We start from the raw sequence: 22,390 nt of genomic DNA on the forward strand, positions 1-22,390 counted from the left end.
TTGTATATGTATACATCTGCTTTACAGCAAAGTTATTTGCAAAGGGAGAAGACTATGGAAGGGTGCATACTAACTTGTTAAAATGGATTACTTTGAATGGGAGGAAATGCAGAGGGAGAATAGCAGAGTACAGCAATGACAAGAAAAGAAAAATTGCACTAAAAGCATGTTCACAATCCTGCTTATACTTCTTAATAAAATTAATTAAATTTGAATATGTGTGTATGCATAAATTTAATTAAAATATTTATAAATACTGTGACAACTTTTGGTGGTATTGACTTCATATTTCGGGATATTGGACCTGAGAAGTGTTTTTTTCTCTTTACATTTTCAATTTCTTTAATTCTGTACCACATACTTCCAGAATTTTCAACATATTCTAAGAAATCTTTAGATAATTGAGCATTTCAGGCCAAATAAACTTGTCTGCAAATTATTGGTAGTTTGAGATCAAATAAAGTCTGAGTCCTATCCATGTCAAGGCTGACATGCCGCCAATATCCTTTGGTGAAACTTAGGTGATATGTTTCAATTTGTTCAACTATTAATTTTCTTTGGTTGGTACCTTTTGTGGTTAGTTCTTAAGTATTTTTAATATTACCCCTGTCAATGTTACAAATTAATTATAACAACAATTATGCATGATTGGAAGACTTTTGCATAGAAGTTGCTTATTAAATGCCTGCTGACTTGACATAATATTTTAGGTACAGTAATGATTTTAACAAGATAACAAATGTGGGAATAAAAGCATTTAAGGATATTTAAAAATAAAACTATAAGTTGGCATATATATGATTTTTAGGCAAATGACCTCTGTATCTCAGAATCTTAATATTTAAAATAGTATATTTTCCTCACTTATTTCACAGTCTTTAGGTCAAGTGAAGTAATAAATGTTTAAGTGAAAAACATAATGCACTGTACAAAATGAAGATGATAATGAAAATCTGAGGGCAGTCATATTTTATATTTAAGAGATGTATTTTATATATATATATACACATATATTTCAAGTTTCATGTTTGATGTTAAGACTTTAACATTTCAATAACAGAAGATATTACTGATAAAGCTATCAAACCCTCAAAGAGACAAAACCGTGGGATCCATGGAACGTGTGAATACATTTAATTGCTTAAAGGCCAAGATGAATCTCCAGAATTTCTTTGTTTATTTTCCTAGTGATTGTGGGAAATTGTTTATTCAGGTATATCTCCTGATGACCTATTGTTCTAATATAGAAATATTAATGTTTTGTAGAATGTCTGGGCCTTCATCACATCTGGACATAATGATAATGTTGCATTGTGTTTTGACTTAATAAATGGCCTTCAACAGCTAAGCACAGCTGTGTAATCTGTTGTTATATTTTATTGCAGATTCTCTCCTTGTAATTTATAGCTGCAATTACTAGTGACTATAACATGAATACTTTAAATAGTAAAATCTTTATTATCTTTTAGTCACCAGACACAAATTTGCCATTGGCTAATTTTTGAGGGTATGCAACTATCAGGAAATACCTACATTATAATTTATTAGTTAGAAACAACACTACAAAAAACACACATTCTTTTATTATAGAAACATAAGTAAAATCTTAATTTTCTAGAGTCTATACTGTAGAATACTATTAAAGGCATCTAAATTCTGGTTTGGAGAAAATGGAAAGTATGAACATGTTTTTCTAGGTCGAAATATATTATCATACCTGACTCTTTCCAAGAATACATCCTTATTTTAAAATCTTCTTGTCCCAAAAATTTGGCTTTTACTTTCTCTATAAATATTCTTGCTATTTCACTGGTCTAATTTCCTTCAGTTTCTCTACTATTCTTCCAATAGTGGAAACAGTGTTATAAGAAAGCTGAGAAGATAAATCTTAACAGAGAACGAACTTGGATTTCTTTGAATAGACCTTCTGTGACACTACTAGTAAAAAATACCTGAATTGATTCTTTTTGATGCAGTGTATGTCACTTAATGATATCATTCTAATCAGGCATATTTGCATTTTATATCTGTGTTGATTAACTTTATTAAATATGAAATTATCAGCAATGTGATATATTTGAATATATCTCTCTACTCTTGTTTAGCAATACTAGTGTTGCTAGAGCAGTAGAAGGACTTTTTAGAATGTGCTGTATGCATTCTTGGATGTATATGCCATTGAAGTCCTCTTTTAATTGTTTTTCTACCTCCTTTCAAGAAAATTTCTAATCACCAGTGATTACTCCCTCAATGCGGGTTGTAGTTTGATAGAGAACAGTGAGGGAACCTTTAGGTAACCTTTTGTTCTCATCCTAAAGAAACCAGAGTGATCTTTGCTTAATTCTTAATATTCTTTCAGTTTTTTATAACTCAGGAAAGAAGTTCCTTTCTTGTCAAAGTAAATTCTGAATCCCAGTATCTTTTATTAAGATCTTCTGCTTCACTTTGGAATGGAGTCAAACTAAATCATTATTTCTTAATGGCATAATCAACTTCCCAAAATATGACACCTATCATTCCATTCAGTGGTCAGATCAGTTTATTTAGTTTATCCTTTCCAGTCTCTGAATTTGAGTCACTGATGCTCAATCTTAAAACCAAGGTTATGCATGTTTTTTCTTTTTTACTTCTTTATTATTAAAATGAGTTTTAAATTGATCAAATAAATACTTACTTGTTTAAACTATTATATGACAGGTTTTACATTTATTGTTGCCTTGAGTGTATCAATCTTTTTAGCTTCCATTGTACTTCATATTTGGAATTCAATAGATAGTATAGATTATGGTCTGTAAAACCAGCAGCATCCACATGTGGCCCCTTAGAATGCAGAATCTCAAATCCCATCCCAGTCAAAATTAATCATCATCTTCATTTTTAGTAAGATCTTAAGCTATTCATATGTACATTAAAGTTTGAAAAGTATTGCTAAACTGTTGTCATTTTTCAATTGGACTTTAGGTGCACAGAATTGGTTAATTATGATTCAAACTCATTGTTCCACTTATCCTCTTTTGTTACATTCATTCATTCCTTATTTTTAATCACAATAAATGCGTATGAACCCAATATCCGACCAAAGAATTAGAACGTTGACAATTTACATCAATCTTTATACTCATCCCCTATTCTCATCAATACTCCCCACCCAGAAGTAACCACCATTCTGAATTTTGTGTTTATTTTCCATTGTTTTTTCAAACAGTAATATATATAGCCATACCACTTATAAAGCTGCAACTAAATAATATATTAACATCCTGTATTTGTCTCTCAACATTAAGTTATTAAAATTACACATGCATGTTTTTATAAGTAACTGTAATTCATGTGTTTTTCACTTTTATGTGATATTTATGACAATGGCAAAGTATATTTATCCTTTCTCCAATTAATGGGCCTTTGAGTTGTTTTTCTTTTTTTTTTTGCTACTATGAAGAGTGCTGGTATAAATATTCTTGTGTATATTTCTTGGTGATGTTTCCAAGAAGACATTTTCTTGAGTATATACTGAGATTGGAATTGCTGGATCATGGATTATATAATTGCTCAACTTTGTAAGAGACTGTCAAATTATTTTTCCAAAATTGTATTCCCCGTTTATACTGTCACTAGTGATGTATAAGATATCTCTGTTGATCCATATTCTCTTTTACACATAGTTATTTTGTCAGATTTATTAATTCTTGCTACCTAAATGGATAAAAAAAAATCTCACTATGGTCTTGATTTGCATTTTCTAGTTTACCATGAAGCTGTGAACATATATATGTGTTTTCTCTTCTGTAAAATAATTGTTCATGTCTTTTGCCCATATTCTTTATTTAATTTTCTTTTGGGCCTTTTTATTGATTTGCATGAATTCTTTATATATTCTAGATACTAATTTCTTCTCCTGATTGACAACTTGTTTTTTTCATTTCTCAGGATATTCTAATGAATAGAAAAAATAAATTTTTATCCCTTTAGAAGACAACTTACACTAATCTCTACATGAGGTATAAAAATCAACTCCAGAGTAAGCCACATTAGAGATATAAAAAAGCATTAACTATAAAAATAATGAAATAATAATAATTTTGCTTCAGCTGATGGAACCTCTCTTATTCATTTGCCTTTTTCCCTTCTCATATGTCCAGAGCTTGTACAGTGGTACATTTGTCAGAGGATTGACAAGTATTCTGCTTAATGTTTCTAGTAAAGACACACTTCTTTGACAATTTAGTCTGTCTCCATTCTTAATCCTTTGTGTTTCTAGAATGTGTATTTCTTTTGTTTCCTATTCTCTGTCTCTAGTTGGATTTTTAAAATAAAAATATACAATCAGGTAGGTAAACAAACAGTCATGTTTAATTAATAACTCACATATGAAAACCTATTCAACTATTAATCTTTTCTAGGTATTTATAAAATTATGTGAAAGGCAAATGTTCCCTGTAGGATGGAATGAAAATAGGTGCTCACAAAAATATTAAGAGATGGTGACAAAGAGCCAAAATATGAGAGTTTTAATATTTTTACTGTGTGCTGGCCAGATATCTTTGGGGGATGTAGATTTTAAAAAGCAGAGGAAAGCACTGGCTCAGTGAAGGCAACAGGGAGAAATGTAGGATAGCACAGCACACAGAGGTAGCCTATGATAGATCATTTAGCAAAAAGCAAGAGTTAGAACTTTATGGAAAAAATCACACATGTTTTTCATGGTGATTGGAATGTTGAGATAAATAATTAGGACTTGACCTTTAACTGATATATTTTTGCCTTAGGAGTGGATATTTGGTATTAGAAATTAGTATGTAGAAAGCAGAATGTAAAGGGGTAAGCAGTAGTTGGAAGGTGATCTGGCTATGTGAGTGGAAAGGTAATTGTTAGCAGGGGATGGACACTTGAGATGCTTGAAATGGGATATTAACCAACGAGGGATAGAAATAAATTAGAATGTATAGTAATCGTAGGATGTGTGGTCAGAAAGAATGAAGAATAGGTCAGAAAGAATGTGTGGTTGGTCTTTATAAACGTTCTTTGGAAAAGCCTGAGCTTAGACTTTATGGAGAAACAGGGCAAATAAAAGCATTATGAGGTTGTGAAACTTTTGAATGAAGTAAAATCTATGGAGAACTAAGAGTATCCTCAGAGATGTAGGACTGTACAGAGATAAAGTTTAATTTATATGAAATATAGAATGGAGTTTTTTGATTGAGGACCTTTTTATAGTTGAAAGGAGAATGGAAAGCAAGAGACAACTATATGCTAACATTTTGCTAATGAAGATGGAGAAAAGAATTAGTTTTTGTTCATTGCATTTGTAATCTGAAGTCATTTGGGAGGGTTTAAATTTTAGAAGGAGAATGCATATCTTGATATTTACTACGTATGTATTTATTTATTTTTCAAAACTAGCGCAGCTTTATTGGTTCAGATAGTGGACACTTTCATGGTCCAGCCTGCCCCACACTTCCTGCCAAAACACCCACCTGTACTCATCTTGGTATTTAGATAAATGCCTTAAAACTTCAGTTGAGTCTCGCTAGTAATTTCATTTTAACTTCCTTTCCTCATCATTTCTCATATATATGTGCTAATTTTTGCCTTTTGTTTCATGATGAAAATTGAAACAGTTCAGCATAATGTTCATCTTTTCTTTTCAGTGAAGATGTTGTAGATGTATTTGCTGCAGAGCTAGCTGGTAATAGTCCCCGCCTTCAACATTTAGACAAGAAACTGAAGTGAAATTCTAAATGTGTGGAAGAGTCCTCCAGGGCCTAAAAATATATAATTTCATTAAGATTACAAAAAAAAACCCCACTGAACTTGACAAAGCCACTTTATATTCTAATTTAAAAAAAATCTAAAAATGGGAAAATTTTCAAACGCACAAAGAAACTTCATGGGAAATAAAAATATTTTACTATAAAAATAAATTGAACTTTCAAAATTAACTGAGTTCTGGTGATATTGAAATTTTGTCAATAGTGCCAACTATTCTTTGTATAGGTGCTTATTGGAATATGGAATGTTTGCGGTTGTATGAATGTAAACATGATGAAATCAAACTTTGTGTTCCTCAAAGCTAAACTCATTTTTAGAAACTATAATCTCAATGAAGCTTCATAATCATTCTTGCCCCGCTTCTTTGTGTCAAACTAAAAAAAAAAAAAAGTTGGAAAATAATTCTTTAAAATACTCTCCTTCCACATAGACAATAGCTTCATTGATTGTCAACTAACGTATTTAGACTATTCTACTATCAGACTTTCACTTTATTATCCCTGGCTTGTATTTATGTTCCTCACAATCTGGAACCTTTCAGGTTTAAGTCTCAGTGGGTAACACAGTGAAAATACTGCTTCCATCCTTTCTTTTTCTTTTCCCAAAGATGGTTCTGTTCTTCATCTTAAGTTTGTTCAGTCACTTCAAGGGGGAGAATAGGTGGTGGTGGCAAATAGGCAAAACGTGAAAGGTAAAATGTTGTGAATTAATGAAACTGGATAATAAGTGCAAGAGAATTTCTTTGTGTGCTATTTTTGTATGCTTGAAAATTTTCATAATATATTTTTTTTAAATTCAGTCAGAAAAATCAAATAAATCAACCCAACCAACAATGGGTTTGTTGCCCAGTTAGAACTAGATATGAATTCAGGAATTTCAGGGTACAGACTATAAAGTTGACCTTATTGCAACAGGTTATAATTTATTTTATTTAGTATGATCAGCCCAGGCTTTCAAGCACTTTGAATTATTACCTAAGAGGCAATAGCTCTGATCTGAAACCACCAACCAGAGAGCCTGTCATCACTTCCCATTAATTCTGATGTGTCATCCCTTGTCAAATGTCTATTTTGTTTCTCTTCTTGTTAAAGCCATTTGTGGCTGTTCCTTGCCATACTAACAAGAATGCTTGAGTCTGATTCAAAGGTTTTCCATTTTGCCACTTTTTCCCCCTTAAGTTTGTTTAATTACTTCCTTGAGTCAAACATGTTCTAATGTGCCGATCTGTTACAGTAGAAAAAGCACTGGATTGGGAATCCAGTTTTTATTTATTATTATTTTTTCAAGATTATATTTATTTGAGAGAGAGAGCACAAGCAGTAGGAGGTGGAGGGGCAGAGGGAGTGGGAGAAGTAGGTTCCCTGCTCAGCAGGAGGCTGACAGGAGGGTCCATCCCAAGACCCTGGGACCACACCCTGAGCTGAGGCCGATGCTTAACTGACTGAGCCAACCAGGAGTCCCTGGAGTCCAGAGTTTTCAGTCCCAGCTTTCTAGAAACTAAGCTTGATAACTCTGGGTAATTATTTTACTCTTTAAAGCCTTCTAATCTGAGATTCTCTTTAATTTGTCATTTGGGGACTTTTAACCATTCAAAACTACTTCTTAAAAAATGCCTTTCCTAGATTAAGGCACTGACACTCTGTCATTTCCTCCTCTGACTTAAATGCATCCTGGTAGTCACATCATCTCAAGTCTGCACTTTATATGTTTACGTTCCCAAAACAACTTCTATTGACTTTTCTGGTTGAATTTTTTCAAATAGATATTTTTTTAGAATAGTTTTAGATTTACAGAAAAAATGAGAACATAGTACAGAGTTCTCATATATCCCATATCCAGTTTATTAATATTTTGTATTTATATGGTATATTTGCCACAACGAATGAGTCAGTGTTAATATTATGAGCTAAAGCCCATGGTTTTTTCAGATTTCCTTTTTTTTTACTTAATGTATATTTGCCGCAACAAATGAGTCAGTGTTAATATTATTATGAGCTAAAGCCCATGGTTTTTTCAGATTTCCTTTTTTTTTACTTAATGTCTTTTTCTGGTCTAGGATCCCATCCAGGATAACACATTACATTTAAAGACTATATATATATATATTTTAAAAATATTTTATTTATTTATTTATTTATTTATTTATTTATTTATTTATTTATTTATTTATTTATTCATAGACAGAGAGAGAGAGAGAGAGAGGCAGAGACACAGGGAGAGGGGGAAGCAGGCTCCATGCAGGGAGCCCGATGTGGGACTCGATCCCGAGTCTCCAGGATCACACCCAAGGCTGCAGGCGGCGCCAAACCGCTGTGCCACCAGGGCTGCCCAAGACTATATATATATTTAAAACCATTTTTAGTTTACAATAAAATTGAGAGAAAAGTACAGAGATTTCCCATATACCCCTTTCCCACATAGGCATGACCTCCCCCATTATCATCACTCACCAGAATTAGACTATTCTACTATCTTTTTTTTTTTTTTTAAACCAGCATGAACCTACAGTGACACATCATAATTATGCAAAGTCCATTTTTTACTTTAGGGCTCACTCTTGGTGTTGTTCTATGTGTCATATATTCTTCATCATAATATCCTGCAAAGTATTTTCACTGCCCTAAAAATCCTTTTTTAAAATGATGGTGTTTAGTAGGGTAAGAGCAAGGAATCCTGAAATTGCACTATTTGAGAGCTACTTCATTCAATTTAGAACTGTTAAATAGGAAATCGACACTTGGGTAAAGTAGAAATAAGCACAAAACACAAGCCAAGGTTTATTAGATGCTTACAATGTGCCTGACATTGAGCTTATTGAATTTAGCCTCCAAGGTTTGTACTTAAAATTAGTCTGCTGGATATAAATCCTGGGTTAGTGTATTAGTTGTAGGATCTTAGACTCACTTTTTTCACCTATAGGAGGGATAATAATGGTACTTTATAGGGTTTTGTGATTATTAAATGTGGTGATATATATATAATGTTTAACATAGCACTGACTATATGGTAAAATGCTTGGTAAATGTTACTTATTACCAATATTTGGGTGATTTTATTTAATAATCACAAAAACCTTGTGCTGTAGGTACTTTTATTTCCCCCAATTTAAAGAAGAGGACAAAAGGCTTAATGAAATTAAGGGATTTGGCTAAAGTGCTAGGGCCAAGATTTGAACTTAAGCAGTCAGAATCCAGAACCCACATACCTTTAATTTTTATGCTCTATTTCCTCCTAATAAGTAAGAAACAAAAGGGAATGTAAGGGCCCAAAGAATTAAGTCTTTAAGTGTAGTTTTGTGAGTCTGAAGTCATCCAAGTGATTAATCAGCTGTTCTTTCAGAGTTGGTTAGATGAAATGGTGATCTGGTTTTAATGGCCCACCCAATTTACGCATAGCTATTTTTCCAATATTATTTTGTGAGTGTTTTTGATGATTAGGTAATTATTAAGATATTTTAGAATTATAAAATGATATATGTACTACATAGAAAGTGTTGAAAATATAGAAAAGTATATAGAAAAAGGTGTATGATTTCAGTACTCAGAAGACAGTGGCTTTTTAAAAAAGATAATCTGTACTTTTTACATTTGATTTTTTTTCTCAGCTTTAATGAGGTATGATTGACAATAAAAATTGTGTATATTTAGTTGTACCACATGAGTTTTTAAAGAGGTACAATATGATGATTTAATATATGTATACATTGTAAAATGATAACCACAATCCAGGTAATTAATACGTCTATCACCTCACATAGTTACCTTTTTTTTTTTTTCCTTTGTGGTGAGAACACTTAAGATTTACTTTCTTAGTGAATTATAAATATACAATACAGTGTTATTAACGCTAATCACTATTCTGTACATTCCATTCCCAGAACATATTCATCTTACAATATCATTTGGGAAGAAATACATTGATTACTGAGGAAATTTAGTGTATTACTGAAAAATATAAAATTACACCCTAAATTTTATTTGAAAGTCATTCTCTACCATTAACAGCCAGACTAGCTATTATAAATTTTCATACAGGTGTGTATTCATTAATTCACTGTTTTTTTCATAAAAAGCTATTTTTAGGAAGGTGTTATAAAAGTGTTACAAAAATATTTGGCTGCACCACTAGAACCACTAGTGATAATAATAAGATGATTATATCCTTACTGTACTTTGGGGCTGTGTAAATAGTTTAATAATATGAATTATCCTTAGATTTAACTTTCATAGTATAAAACATTCTTTCTGTTAGATCTGGCTAGGACTGTTTTTTTTTTTTTCAATAATTGGGTAACCAGGCTTGATGGAATGGTAGGTGAAGGTTCAGTTTGTAACTTACCACGTACAAGGTGTGGTGTTATAGGAGTTATTTACTGTCTTTGAAGCTCAACTTCTTACTGTAAAAAATTAGGATAATGTCAAATTACTTCATAGGGTAGCAATGAAAATTAAACTCAATGGTTGATATGGAGAAATGTTTTAAGCTGTTATGTGAAAGACAAATATAAATTGTTGATGTGAGTCATTGCTAGTTAGAAGAGATCCATAGTACAAAAAAAAAAAAAAAAGAATTGAGAACCTCTGGTTTAGGAATAAAAGGAGGAAATGGATTATCATTTAATGAATTTTCACTACAGATCAAACACTTTTAATCTGTTTTCATTGAATATTTTTGCTCAGTTTTTCCTGAGGAAACTGAAATTCAAGGAAAATGAGTAACTTATTTCAGGTCAAACGAATGAGTGTGGAAGCTTGATTCAAACCCAGGCTTGTTTGACTTTAAAGCTCATGTTCTTTCTACCCAAACATTCTGCCTCTGTACACTTAGAGATGGAGTGTACCATTCATGAATAATTAAGAGAAAGATGAAAAGCTAATCTTTCAGGTTCTCATTAAGATACGGTGATGCCTTACATTTATTATTCCTTCCTTTACTTTCTCTAAATATTTCAAAATGATTTGCTTATTTTTTCTTTACAACAGTACTACGAGTTAGATAGAAAACTTTGTGAGATTTCATATGTGATTAAGTGTATCACAGCTGTTTTTTCTCTACCTCAGGTCACTTATCTAAAAAAATAGAGTCATGAAGAACATTAATGGTTTATCATGCATTTTACAAATGAATAAAATATTTTACAGAAAATGAAAATTCTTAGCTTTAGTAAAGCAAAAGGTATATTTCATGTCTTTTAATTGATTTTTTATAATACCTAGCCAGTCATGATTTCAAATTCACTGGTGAGAATTGCCTGCTTTATACAGAAAATATCCCCATGATAATCGGCACTTAAACATTTCTTATCTTCCAGGGAGAGCTTGAGAAATGGAAAGTTCTATGTAGGTTGAGTAATCAAAGTGGGGTAGCTTACACAGAAGAGTTAAATGAAGGGGTAAGATGACAGAAACTGAATTGCATTCAACTTCTTTCTAAGTCAGCTTTTCATAGTGTAGCTTATTTTGTTGCAAGTGAATTCTCTTGTATAGAACATTAGGCATATTCATAGTCTAATATAAATATAGAAACACATTTCAAAATCCAAATAGAAATTACTTTTGGATTATCAATACCTTATTTTACATCTGTTTATACAGATCATCAAGGGTTATTGTATTTTCAAAAGCTCTGCAGAGTGTTATCCTTACTGCAAAGGTATAATGGGGTATGTATAAAAACAATAGCATGTTTTGCAATGGAAGTGCAGTTAATTGATCATTCCTGTCAGTAATGGAGTTGCCCAAATTTTCACAAACGATAAACAGCAAGTTATGGGGGCATTCTTTGTACATTTATTCAACAACATTTATTTAATTATTGAGGACTTAATACATTCAAAGCATTGTATTTTGTACCTATTATGATATAAAGATGACTACAACATAACTTTGCCTCCAGGAAACTTGAAATTTTATAAAAGAGATAAGCATATAAACAACAAACTCTACTTGCCGTAATAAATACTCTTGATTTTGTACAATTAATCTTTCTCTTTCCTAGGGAAGGAAACCTATTTTTTATCAAGTGTCCATTATGTGTAGGTACTGTACTCAGGAATTAATGCATTTCATGTGCTTTGAATAATGCCTTCTACTTTGTAGGTGGTCAACAAATCCTGTTATTCTTAATCAAACTAATGTAATCATCAAAACAATTCTATGAGGTAGTTATTTTTATTTTACAGATGAACCATACAGACATGGATAAGCAACTTAACAATATATAGCCACTAAGTATTGTTCAGTACTGAGTCCAAGGCCCATATTGTACAGCAGTATTTTCAAAAATAGTGGGCATGTGCCCTAGGAAACATGCAAGAGGACATATTAGGGTTTGAGAGGGTATCAAACCTTTATGTAATTTTTTATTTAACAAAACTAAAGTTAAAGTTTACTAATTTTTAGTATGTAAGTTGTGGTTGGCAATATAAAGTATCATTCACATGCATTGTATGTTATACAAAGTATCCTGAAAGGGAGAGTAGGAGTTGATTTGCTCTAAGATTTGAGGGTACTGACTTTTATTCTTGCCTTGTTATGAGGAGTCACAGATTACACTATCCAGTTTTAAGTAAACTAATTCTTACAAAACAAACAACTGACTGCAAAAAATAGCAAAATAAGGATGGAATAATACTCAAGCACATCTGAACAAGAATATCTGTAATACATATTATGAACATGTTGGCTATATTACAAAGTAAAGACAATGATGACTTAATCATATTTGACAATGTGAGCCAAAAATAATAATCAAGAAGTCTATCTGAAATGTGGATTTATATTCACTCTCATTAAGGAAAAACCTCACCCTTAGTGTATGATGTGCCTTGAGCCAAAATGGCTAAAGTAATGCATGAAAAATAAGTAGCAACAAACTATATCACATTGGTCAGCAAATGCTGTTAGAAGATACATAGAAAACACTGCTGAAGATTTTAGAAAGGAAATCTTTGAACAAATGGTACAATGTGACTTACTATACACTTAAATGAAATTATTTGATATTTCTAATATTTCAACCAATGGCATTTGTTAGGCTCTATTTCACTAAGACAAAGAATTGCTTTTTTATGAATCACTCGAAGCGTTACTGGGGGAGATACCTGCTAAGCATCAAAATACTTTTTAAGTAAAATAATGCATTCTGAAAAAACTATGTTAACGTAGTTTTGGAGCATTGGAGTGGTTGGCTTGAGTAGAATGGAAAAGATTCTTGGGTGAGATTAGAGATGTTCTTCTACACATGAAATTCATTTGCTCATCATTTATAAACAAGCTATTTTAGCAAATTAAAGTCAGAAGTATACACAGGTGCTGTAGGATGTCACTGATGTAGTTAAGTTCTTTTTAACAAATGTTTTATGATCTAATAGAAAACACAGAATCAAATATGGTAGATTCTTAAAATTTTAGTACAAGTTTTACAAACTTTGTAATAAGACAGAGTGTCCATGAATGGAGTTTCACTAGTTATTCAGTGGCAGAGTATTGAAAAGCAATATGAAATCTATGGTAGTTATGCATTTTTCTTTTACAGAATGACAAGAGTTCTAATTTTGCTGACCTTTTATGTCAGACATGTGGCTGACAATACTGTGCTCTCTAACATAAATTTTTGGAAAAAAAGAAACATACTTGATCACTTTATCTAAAGTAGTGATACTAACAATGAGTGAGAAGGTAACTGCTTTTTGAAAGGCTCAGGGCATGGAGAGAACATTTTCATATTGAATATTTGTCTTTATTTGCATTACAATGTGTTTTTTGTTGCCAAACCAATATGATAAATAAAACTCTAGTTTCTGCGTAATTGAAAAACTGTATAACAGTATCTGAAAACTTTTGAAAACTTGGAATAGAAATTTTGTAACTTGTTTCAGAATCTTCCAAATGAAATCTCTAAAATAGGCTTTAAAATTATTTTGTTAAATTTTTTTTAAATACCACATATACCTTTATTTTAGTAAGAACTAATTGACATACGGAAAGATGAAAATTTACAAGACAAAGTTCAAGAAAATCTTTTACATAATTGGTGGTTGGGATTGCAAATTGAGAATTGTGATTTAATAAGCACAGTCAATGATGCTCTTCTTCCACTTGGATCCACTATTTTGTGAGGCTTTTCTCCCACTCTGACGGCCATTACAGCAGGTATCACAGTAACCTGAATGTAGTACCAGATTTTCAAATGGCTGTTTCACAAGGTGTAAAAACCAAGCAAAGATATAAAGAATTCTAAATGTTAACCCAATTACCCTGCCTAAAATTTTGTTTTTTAGTGAGGGTAAAAATGTCTTCAAAATTGCTACTAAATACAACAAAATTAAAACTTATTTAAAAATATCATTTATTTCTTGTTTTCTCACCCTTTAAAGTGGCTATTCATAATGTTCTGTAATGTGTGTAACATGGTAGTATAAGTCTATAACTTATAAATAATTATATATTGAAGTGTGAGCTTATACTAACCAGTGCCCAGTCAGAAAAACAGAAGTGACTCCAAACAGAAGAACTTTATTTATTTATTTTTAAGATTTTATTTATTTATTCGTGAGAGACACACAGAGAGAGGCAGAGACATAGGCAGAGGTAGAAGCAGGCTCCCTGCGGGGAGTCCATGTGGGATGCCATCCCAGAACCCCATATCAAGCCCTGAGCCACCCAGGCGTCCCCAGACAGAGGAACTTTAACTCAAAGAATTGGTTACAAATGTGTTGGGAAATCTGGTGGAGGGAAAGAAGGTGGCAGTGATACTTAGCGACGAGTATCTGCGGAAAGCAAGAGCAAGTTTTGTTCCCAGAGCTGGCAAGCCCTGTGCAGCTGAGGCAGCTGGAGCACTGCTGCTGCTGTAGCTGTTGGAATTGCCATTGCCACCGCTTTGCAGGAAGCCAGGCACCCACACTCCTACAGCCATGGCAGGAGCCAAGCAGCCCACAGTTCCACCAATGCTGTTGTACTTGCCAGGGCTCTTAGAGCTTCTGCTGCTGTTCTGCAACCGCACTACCATTGCTGCCATCAGCAGTCCTAGGAGTCAGATCCCAAGAGCTCTGAGCTGCAGCGGCTGCTAAAGCACCACTATTGCTGAGATTGCTAGTGCCAAAAGCAGAAGGAGAAAAAAAAAATGCTCTCTTTGACCTTTTGCCAGTGCTTCTCATTCTGGCAAAGCAATGTGGGAAATTTGGTTTTCAGGTTCCACTACAGAGGAGTATGGATGGAGTGGGAATGGAGTTCAGAACCGACATATAGATAAGTGATCCTTGTAGACTTCAAAATATTTTTAATGATGGAATATATAATTTTTAAAAATTGGAGAATCCATTGCTCTAGACTATAGCAGTAGTAAAACTACATCTTCAAGTTTTATTAACTTGTTTTAGAAGATGGATTCCAGTTTGTTATCTAAAGCTAGGGTTGTTATTCAGGAAGTAAACACTGGCACTGTATCATTTATTTACAGCCAGTATCTGTTTTGATTAGTTGCAATGACATTTCCTATTGGTCTCTGCCCATGCCTTATCAGCTATCAATATTTTGTTTATTTATTCATGATAGACACAGAGAGAGAGAGAGAGAGGCAGAGGCACAGGCAGAGGGAGCAGCCAGCTCCATGCAGGGAGCCCGACACGGGACTCGATCCCGGAACTCCAGGATCATGCCCCCGGCCAAAGGCAGGCACTAAACCGCTGAGCCACCCAGGGATCCCTAACTATCAATATTTTGTATATCACCCATAATTTCGTAAAATCTGCTCTGATTTATTATTTCTATATATTTATTAATTTAACTTTTAAGACAATAGTAACAGTGAAAATGTAGCACCTGGACGACTTCAGAATTTGCCTCATTTATAATACCTAATATTATATTTAATAAGATCTATTATTTTTTGTAAAATATGTTTTAATATCTGATGAAACTGCTAAAGCACACATTAATTATTTAATGGCACACTGAATTAATGCATTTATTGGTGGACAGAGTTTAGGAGAAGTTTATTTTAGGCAACAACCACATGAATTTTATTAAAATATTAGCTTAGAGTGGTTTTCAGTTTATTTCAATTGCAGACTGCTAGATATGACATCATAAAGAGTGTGTATTGGAGTCCCAGACCATTAAATTTCTAAAATGAGCTCCATAATGATGATTCATTTCTTTCATAATTAATACAGATTTAATTATGGGCAGGGTTCTTCTCTTATTGATTACTAATAAAACTATTTCCTCAACTGGTGAGATACTTCTTTTATGTTCATATTCTACATAGGTTTAACAGATGTTGGGACTATTTGTGTTGCAAAAAGCCCCAGTATTACGTTTTAAGTAGCATAATGTCATCAGTTTGAAATAGAGTAGGACATCTTATTTAATTTCATGATAAGTCTAAGTTTATGGATTTTCAACACGAAATTGAATATTTTTGATAATTTGATAATTTTAAAATACCTAATATTATTAAATTTTAATTTAATTTAATTCATTTAATATAATTCATTTCAAAATTTCTTCATAAGAATCCTATAAAACATTGCACATTGTTTTTGTATGTATACTGATTAATGAGATATTTCTGCATTCTTAATACAAATGAAAAAGATTGAGATTTCATGTAGATTCTTTTCCAAAAGTGTGATATGTTTAAAAGGTTATGGTTGTAAACCTATAAATTATTGGGGTTAAAAGAGCTTTCTTAGATTAAAATCAGAGACTGTTTCTACCCATTTGGAATCATCCCTATGGCCTGTTGCCTCAGAGAAGTTAGCAGGCTGTTATCATGCTGACTCTATTATTAATAACTGGCTTCAATATTACTGGACAGATTGTTATTAATATTTCCAACCCTTTAATCACACTGGTTCATGGTATGTTTCTTTCATCACTTTTGAAAGTTGTTTATATGCTGCTTTTCTTCATTATCCTTTCTTTACATTTTACTTTGAGACAGTTAATATGATTTTTCTCAAATATATGTGAAATATGTATTGAAATTATCTGGGGAATCCATATGCTCTCAAACCTGTTTCCCATCATTAGTCTTTTTTCAAAATTTCTAATCTCATCAGTTATTATTCTAAAATTGTTGGAGTATTTTTGTCAAGCCCCTCCCTCTATCTCTCACAAATTCTATTTGGATTGATTTTAGGTCTGACTTGTACCCCCCTATTAGGTACATGACGGTGTGCCTCAGTATCCTCATCTATAAATGAAAACATTAATATTACCTTTCTTACAAGGCTGTCAGAAGAACTAACTGATGTAGTATATGTAGTAGCACTAGGCACAGTTCTTGACACATGTAGTAGTGGTAACTTTTAAGAACGAATCTTTACTAATAGTAGCAGCTTTTATAGATAGGAAGAATAAGGAGGCTGAGTTTTACATGTAGAATCACTAAACAGGATGGTGGGGATCTCACCAATCTACTGGACAAGTAACATCATAGCAATTAAGGTGCCTCTTTTATATATCTTCTATATGACTTTTATTTTTCCTATAGAATATACTCCATAGTTTCTGTTTCTTTTTCCTTGTGTATTGAATATAGCCTGTACATATGAATAAATTATTATGTAAATGTTGAAACTTTAAAGCAGTTGCCAGCACTGTCCTAGATTGTTTAGGAGAGAGGATTGAGCAGGGAGCAGGAAAAGTTCATGCAGTATACATGTCTAATACATTTTTCTAGAGCCAGGGAGATATTATGAATGACATTTTTATGTTTTTTAATTCTTTTTTTTTAATTTTTTTTATTATTACTTATTTATGATAGTCACAGAGAGAGAGAGAGAGAGAGAGAGAGAGGCAGAGACACAGGCAGAGGGAGAAGCAGGCTCCATGCGCCGAGAGCCTGATGTGGGATTCGATCCCGGGTCTCCAGGATCGCGCCCTGGGCCAAAGGCAGGCGCCGAACCGCTGCACCACCCAGGGATCCCGTTTTTTAATTCTTTGATTCAAAATTTATCATGTCATGAAAGTACTCTCTTCCCCTATGTTTCTGAAGATTTCATATCATTTAAAATCAGTTTATGGAGGTAGTAACAACAATGAAATTACAACAAAACTGTAATTCAGACATTATATGCTTCTTCTCCATATGACCATATTTCTCCTGTATCTTTGTAGAAAGAGGTGATTGACTCAAATCTATATTTGAATCATTCTGTGTTAAAGATACTGTTGACTTTTTGCTATTCATCATTCACTATTTGTTGGCTGGTATTCACGGTGCCACTGGTCAGTCCTTGGAACTCCTGTCTCTCTCATTAAGAAGCTTCTCTGTCTACAAGGGCTACAGTGTATGGGTGAATTTATGGCATACCTTCATTTTCCATCCTTGTACTCCTTGTTACACTACTAAACAAAGCTGTACAATATATCAAGCTTTGTAGAAGGTTTGAAGAGAAGATTTGCATCTCAAAAATGTAAATGTCTTAGAAATTGATATTAAGCATCACTCTGTTAAATTTTTTGGCCACCACATTGGGAATTTCTCACTGCCCATCTTTCTTTTTGGCATTCTCCTCTCCTCCTCCTCCTCCTTTGTCTTTATGCTCCCCTACTTTCAAATCGTTACTAATATCTTATGCAGCACATTTTCACCCCACAAGAAGAATTATTCATGTCCCACTTTCTGACCCTAACCAGCTTATCCCAAGGTATTTTTCTTCAAAGGGGACAGTCCTTCTCCCATAAGGAATTTTAAGGCCAACTTCTGATTTATACTTGAACACTTGTGTAATAGAAGACATAATGACTACATGAAATGTGAAGGCAAACTGAATTTTCTTCTCAGAGATGATGTGAATTAAAATTGTGCTAGCTATGGGGCAACACTTTTTTTCCAACATTTTCTTATGAAAATTAAAATTTAAAGATTTTATTTATTCATGAGAGACTCAGAGAATGAGGCAAGACATAAGCAGAGGGAGAAGGAGGCTCCCCTGCAGAGAGCCTGATGCGGAACTTGATCCCAGGACACCGGGATCATGACCTGAGCCAAAGGCAGATGCTCAACCATTGAGCCACCCAGATGCCCCATGAAATTTTTCATACATAGAGAAAAGTTGAGGAGTATTACTTTTTGTTCTATTAAAACCATTTTGTTTTCTCAAGATCTTAATAATATATTTTATATGTAATTAAAAAAATTAAATGCTATTTAGAAGTTTATATCATCCTTTGAATTCAAATTTATTAAAGTTTTTAATTAACCAAGGTTTATAAATTCCATGTGTTATTGCTTTGTTTTTTCATTTGTTGATTCATTCCTTTATTCATTCATTTAAGAAAACTCTGTTGAGCTTTAACTATATTCCAAGTGTTCTTCCAGATAGTAGGCTGTCAATGCTTAATAAGTGGAGCCCCTATTCTGGTGGGCCCCTCAGTCTAGTGGCAATGGAGGTATAGTAAAGGACAGATGATTATGGATAGCACTGCAAAGGGCATAGTAAAGGTACTCCAAGTAATGTAGTTTTCATGTAATTTTTGTTTGTTTAAAACTTAAATATTTGTTGACTAGAATTGAAATACACCTCTTCCCATATAAGGTTCAAACTACTGACCTAGTGTTAGTAAACTACGATTTATCTACAATCTCTTCTAGTTTTTCTTGGGACTAATGGGATACAATTTTAAAACAGATGACCCAAATTAAGGATTATTATCTAATTATGCTGCATAGAATTAACTTTATGATGGTGGCCTCAATGACAGTATAGTCGTAGCACTTAGTCATTTTGACCCATTAACCCGTCTTTCCTTTTCCATCCATGTACTAGGACTAAAACTCTTATTCTTTCCTTCATTGTGGCATGAACTAACTTTCTTTCTCTTTCTTTCTTTCTTTCTTTCTTTCTTTCTTTCTTTCTTTCTTTCTTTCTTTCTTTTTTATTTCCACTCCCCCTTTTGTTTTTAGGAATGTTCTTATGAACAGTCTTAAACTATTTCAACCTTTTTTTCTGTTTAGCCTCACATGATATAAAAACACTAATGATGCCTGAAAAAGGACTTTGCAAAAATATATTTGAGATAATGGTAAATGCTTTTGAAATTGGTTGATTTTTTTTCTTTTCAAATTAAAAAAAAATCACCCTCCACATAGTTTTGAAAGTATTCATTTATCAAAGGACTCCATAACTCTAAAATTAATGAAATTTTATGTTCTAGGTTAATAGTTACCACTGATTTCTTCAAATGCTTAAGAATTTCATGTACTGTGCATTTGTAGAAGACACTTTACTAGGCAGCTTCGGAGCAATGGATAAAGTATACTCAATGGGTCTATAAACCATGCTGCTGGAGAATAAATTATTTGTCTCCAGTCTAACCTCAGGACATCCCCCTGTTCCATGTGCGCATACACATACACATCTTTCATAAGCCACATACTAAATTTAGGTATTTATATTTATCTTGTTGGATTTCATTTTTAGCTTTCTGAGGGAGAAGCACAAAGTTTAAGGCACTGCATTACATGGCATATCACATTATGGAGTGGCAAGATTATTTGCTTACGCTAATACTGTTTACATGCTGTCTCCCACCAGCCTGTGGAGTATTCAAAAGCAGAAACTAAATCACGCATTTTAACTTCACTTTTCACCCCCAAGTATCATGAATGGCACATAATGGGCACACAATCCATGTTTAGTTAATGCACAAAGATCAGAGAAGGGGCAAATTCTTTCTTGCAGAATGAGTCATTAGTATCAAAGTGTTCAGAATATATCTCTAAATAATTCAAAGTTAAAACCAAGTGTATAAAATCAAATGATGGTATTACCCAGCATCTCTTTCAAATCATTTATAATTGAATCCTTGCTTTTCCATGCTTTTCTCAGGCTATTGGGAAACGGGATATTTGTTTTGTTGTATTTTATATATTATTTATTTAGTTATTTAAGCAATTATTTGCATCAGTAGTAGATATTCGATACTTGAGCTAAGGAACCTTTAAGGATTATGTAGGCTTTTAAAAAAATTTTTTTTTTGTTTTTTTAAACACAAGGCATTTAAATGGATAATCTAGGAAACTATATGTAATGCAATTAGTCTTTATACATTGTTTATTTATTGACTATAGGTTTTTTCCAGTTCAATCAAATGGAAACATATTTACGGACATTGGGGAATAAAGGTGATTGAGTGGAGTATGTAAACTTTTAGAGTCGTTAGACTCTCAAACCAAATGTATTGAGAACTGTGTAAATTAGAAGAGCAAATTTACACTATATTAGTAAGCGAGGTATGAGAAATCATTAGGATGTGCTGGGTTTGACTTATAAGCACAGAATCTTATGGATAGATGAAGCCTTAGCTGTCATTAGATGCCAGGAAAGAGTAGGGTACAGGGACTAAGCACATGAGCTCTAAGCCAGACAGTCTGGGTTCAAATCCTATTACTGCTATGCTGTGTGATCTCAGGCAAATCACTTAACCTTTCTGGTTTTTTACCTGAAAGTGCCACTAAAAATAATCTCTACCTCATACGGTCACTAGGATTTAATGAGTTAATAAGAGAAAAGTATTTTGAAGAGGGCCTGGCAAATAGTATAAGCACCTAAGCATTAGCTAGTATCATAATCATTATTATGTTGTTCACTTCAGTTCTTTCCTTTTAAATTTAATTATTTTTTCATATGAAGAAATGGAAACTGAGGATGGTTAGATGGCTTGTGTAGGGTATACAAAGTACTTGTGGCAGTGCTGAAACCAAAACCAGTTTTTAACTCCCACTCTAGGATCTTTCTACCAGATGAAATTGTCCCATGCTTATCAACATACAAAACCACTTAATTTAATAACTATAACTTCCAGAGTCTGATAGTCAATTAGGAGTATTGTTTCACATGGTGCTATGATTAATTCAATACTTGGGTCTCCCATCCCAGAAAGAAGAGTGTGACTTGAACTCCAGAAAATACTAAGAATGTGCCACTTACTGTGCTTGGAATCTAGTAAAGTGTGCAGATATAGAGGAAAGCATTGAGGTGTTGTGCATTTTTCACCAAGCCAAAATATTTGTTTTTCTTTTTTAAATTCAACTAGCTAGCTGTTCTTTAGAAAAGGTGAATAGCTTTCACGGTCCTTTACATTCCTTTTGACTCCTGCTGGTGGAACTCAAATAATGTCTTCTTATTCTCTTTGGGTTAAAACAAAACGAAAGAAAACAAAAATACCTAGAACCTTGTTTTAAAAATCAGGACATAGTAATATCTAATTTGAATGAGTCTGTCAAACTGTGAGGCTTGTGTGCTTTTTTAAGTGGTATTTTTCTTCAAACATTTGAATAAAGCTTTAGAGAAACAATAGGGCAATAGTAGAAAAACAGAACTGCCAGGCTGAGCAGTAAGGGGCGAGATGCATGCTGGTACCTCAGGCACACTAAGTGTATTTTAGAAAGGTTTTTCTTAAGACATGTGACCAAAAGCATATTCCTTTTATTTTATTACATCCCCTTGCCTGTGTATCTGTCCCCTCTTTATTAAGCAACCAGCCTTGAGAGAGGTAAAGCACTATTACACCACCTGAGAATTGGAATTAGTGGTTGACACTAAGAGTAGAGGGCTGGACTCTTGATTTCCTAGTAGAATTTTCCCAGGACAGTTTGCACAATGTGT

The 22,390-nt window shown here is 33.0% G+C and overlaps 1 protein-coding gene across 5 annotated transcripts in view; it reads left to right on the top strand.

Moving 5' to 3' along the window:
- The window catches only part of ZBTB20 (zinc finger and BTB domain containing 20), a 770,327-nt gene that overhangs the window by 17,524 nt on the left and 730,413 nt on the right, over positions 1 to 22,390 (top strand). The gene's annotated exons all lie outside the window — the stretch shown is intronic.

The sequence above is a fragment of the Vulpes lagopus genome, chromosome 1, assembly GCF_018345385.1.
Source record: "Vulpes lagopus strain Blue_001 chromosome 1, ASM1834538v1, whole genome shotgun sequence".
NCBI lineage: Eukaryota > Metazoa > Chordata > Mammalia > Carnivora > Canidae > Vulpes > Vulpes lagopus.